Source organism: Rhea americana, unplaced genomic scaffold (assembly GCF_003343005.1).
Source record: "Rhea americana isolate MKP2758 unplaced genomic scaffold, rheAme1 scaffold_51, whole genome shotgun sequence".
NCBI classification, from domain to species: domain Eukaryota; kingdom Metazoa; phylum Chordata; class Aves; order Rheiformes; family Rheidae; genus Rhea; species Rhea americana.
The window spans coordinates 3,180,501-3,184,600 of NW_028186657.1; positions in this window are offsets into that span (position 1 = coordinate 3,180,501).

Sequence of the window (4,100 nt, forward strand, 5' to 3'; positions counted from 1 at the left end):
GGCCGGCAGGCTGGGGCTGGCCCGCGGCGGGTCGCACGGAAGGGGGCAGAAGGCACAGCTCCTTTTTGGAGAGCTGTAATTAATATTTGGAAGCTGCCGGCTGCTCCGACAAGCCCAAGCTCTCCACGTTGTTTCACACCGTTCACCTCTCCTCCTGGTTTGTGGAGGGCATTTATTGTTATCTTTATTAATTATATATTGCAGTGCACTTAAAAAGGGGGGGGTGGAGAGGAATAGCCGGTGTTTTCCTACCGCAGTGTTACATTTTGTACTTGTTCTAGGTAAAAATCTCTCACTCTTAAGAAGTGTGAGATGCATTACTAATTGCACAATTATTTTGTTCTGTGGCTCTTTCAAAAAAGAACTTGGAGTGCTTTCAGCAAATTCTGGTGTTGAGGAAATAATGACTCGTTAAAAAAAAAAAMCTACATACTAAATTAAGTTCTCTTCCTTTATGAGAGTTGTTTCTGAGGCTTCTAGGATATTTCTTCCCTAACCTTAGCTAAAAAAAAAAAAAAGAAGAAAATGCTTTGCTACTTTAGTAACATGCTAGGCCAGCATGGGCTCTGCAGCAGGGAAAGGGATGAGGACTGCCCTCTCTCTTCATCTGCTGCTGCTTTCCTCCACTTTCCCAATGCAGCATTTTTGGGGGGGCTCACCAAGAGTGGAATCACTTGTTTCCCCTTGAAGGACAGTTGAAGAACAGCCAGATGATGTCTTGTGTGCAAAATGCACCCTATGCCCTGCAGAGGTGGCAACAAGCACCATGTACATGTACAGCCAGAGCAACTTCTGTTCCCCGAGGAGATGAGTGGGATGATATAGGTGCCCCAGTAGTGCAGTACAAAACTGAAGCTGTGAAAAGGAAAAGGGTGATGCATGTTTTTACTCACTGTGAAGGGCACTGGCAGACACAGAATATAACAGATGATTTCATAAGACGTGCACAGACTATAATACTCAGATTCTCCCAGGGCAGTGGATTATGCAGGCTTTTAAATTTGGGGGTGTTGAAGACCCTCCTGGACCGAGAGGTGTGTTAGCCCCACCTCTGCAGTGCCAGACTGCAGTGTCCCTTCCATGGTTGCCTCCCCCTCTGTCCCCTCTCTGCTCTGCGTCTTAACCAGCCCAAACTCTCTTTAAACAGCTCTAAACCAACACCATTGAAAATGCCTCTGTGGGCTGTTTTCTGTCTGCTTCTTCATTGCTGCTCTCCCATCAGTACCATCAAATGCATGAAAAGACATTCTTTGGGCCAGGTTCCAGCCTCTTTTCCATCTCTGCCCCAGTCTGAGGGTGTACCTGGCAACACGCACGAGAAGCACAAACAGATGAGCGAGAGCAGTAATCGCAGGTGTTTGGAAAACTAACTTCTTCAAGGCCAGAGGAAAAACACATCTGTTTCGGTGAGATTGATCTGCTAGTACCAGCAGAGCAATCAGCTGGTCTTCTAGGAAAAAGGCAACAAACAGCAAATTAGAAGGTATCATCCTGCTGAGATTTCAGACAAATTAGAAGACATAATGGCAGTGTCACTACGAGACTCACTGTGCCTTTCAGCAGCCGCTGGCTAGGCTAAGCCAGCTCTATTGCTTCCCTGCAATTCAGTTTAAAAGGTCTGTGACTCTGCTGTAGCGCAGAGCCAGAGCCAGAAGCATGAGATCCTGCAGGTGAAGGCGCTGCCCTCGGAGCACCCTCGGAGCTCCCTACCCTCGCTCCTGGTGGCACTGGCCTCGCAGTGGACACTGGGCTTCTATCAACTGAAGCTTCAGCTTCTTGCCCCGTGCTTTGGAGGTCTCGGACGCTATTAATGTCTTGGAAGAAGAGAACAAGGGATTGATGCTCCCATCTCTCTGAAGCCTTCTCATAAGGATTTCTCCAGGACACAAAACCCCTCTGGATGTGAATAGGTAGTTTCAGAGGCATGTGCAGGATAGCATGTGCTTCGCAGCTTCATAGACCACTCAATTATCTATATTCTTAAAGCAAGCTTAAAACTCTTTCTGCGCATTTCAGAGGGCTTTGAAACATGGCTATTGAAAAATCAAAATGCCAGAGTCCTATTTGCAGCAGGAGTGCTGGGTACACTGCATGGTTCTTGGGCCTGTGCAGACATGCGCTGTGAATCACCCTTCTGCTACAGCTTGCTTTGAAAATAAAGCTTTTGCATCCACAAAGCACCATCCCTGAGCAACATCCCTGCCAGCTTTTTCAGCCCAAAGATCAATCTGAGCTTTCATTACTACTCCTCAATTCCATCTAATTCTGATATTTCTACATCTCTCTCTTCTCTTGACAGCAACATATTTCTGGCCATGCAACTCAAGAAGCAAGCAAATTTTGTTTAGAAACAAACAGTCCCACAGGAGGTCAGTGGGTCAATCAGCTTGAGTTGCCTTCGCAGACTTTGATACTCTGATGACAGATGTTTCCACTAGTAAATTCAATATGCAATATTTCAGTAACTGTTATTTAGTTGTGCTAAGGAGGATCTGAGGATTGGATGAGCAGTCAGTGAAAAGTCTGTCTTTATTCTAAAATGCTGAATTATCATATATTTTAAATTTTCTTTTCTTTCACATGCATCAGCAACCAGTCTCCTCCTGATGGACTGACACTCCCAATGCCTTCATCCACCAGAGCTGATATCCTCCAGATGTGATGGATAATCAAACATCTCTGCTGACCCTGAAAGCCATCAGAATTAAAAATCCATCTGCTAGAAAGCTAGCAGATTACAACAGCACAATTGAGGAGTAGGGCTTGAAAGACAAATTCTGTTCAGGGAGCAGTACTTAAGTGTATAGTTTTGTTTTGCAACCAGGCAATTGCACTGCTGTTCGGTGGGAGGCTGGAGAGATGGACAGAGAGGAACCTCATGAAGTTCAATAAAGGGAAATACAGAGTCCTGCCCCTGGGGAGGAATAACCCCAAGCACCAGTACAGGCTGGGGGCTGACCTGCTGGAAAGCAGCTCTGCAGAGAAGGACCTGGGAGTCCTGGTGGACAGCAAGGTGAATATGCGCAAGCAATGCGCCCTTGTAGCAAAGAACAGCAGCATCCTGAGCTGCATTAGGAAGAGTGTTGCTAGCAGGCTGTGGGAGGTGATCCTTCCCTTCTGCTCAGCCCTGATGAGGGCACATCTGGGATGCTGTGTCCAGTTCAGGGCTCACCAGTACCAGACATGGGCTTATGTGGTCCAGCAAAGGGCCACGAAGATTATTAAGGGACTGGAGCATCTCATCTGCTTGAACAAGGAGGTTGGACTAGATGATTTCCAGAGGTGCCTTCCAGCGCCAGCTAGTTTGTGACTCTGTGAATGTGCAAGACAGGCAGAATGAAGAGTCTGCAAATAAAGTATTAAAGTATGTGTGGGGGGGGGGAGGAGAATGCTTTCAAGTATTTTATAATTACTAAGACTTTTTAAATCCTATTTACATTTAACTTTGCACATTGAGTTCATACTCATAGTGTGCAACCAGGTGCAGTAGCAATATACAAAATCTTATTAAGAGGAGCAAATGAAGAAGATGGGAGGATTTGGAGTGGTAAAGGAGGGAATTTCCAATGAATTAACACCTGCTGATTTTTATCCTGTCCAACAATAAATGGCTTGTCAAGAAAATCAGTGGGAACCAACTACTGTCAGTTACCTGTGAACTTGAGAAAAATAATTGGAATGCAAAATGCAACGGCTCACAACAGTCTCTAAAATGTCCTGGCTCCTTGAGTCCCTATCCAGCGGGCTCTGCTTTGTTGCAAGTTGGCACTGTTCAAGGGTCCCTTTCTCTTCTCTCTTTCACTCTTTAATACTAATTGCTGTGTCTTTTTACAAACCCTTGTTCAAACTTAAATATAAAGAGTCTTGAGCAGTCTGGCTGGATTAAACTATTGTGTCTGGATCTTTTCAGCCCTGCCAGCAACATTTGAAATAAAAGAGTTAGATTTTAACTAGGTTTGCTATTAGAATGGAAACAAGGATCAACTGATAACTGGCCTCACTTAGAGAAATCTCTCAGCTGACACTGGTGCTTGAGGCCTATGAGTCACTTTATATTCATAGCTTTAGACACAAAAATTAAGTGTCATCATCCTCCTTTA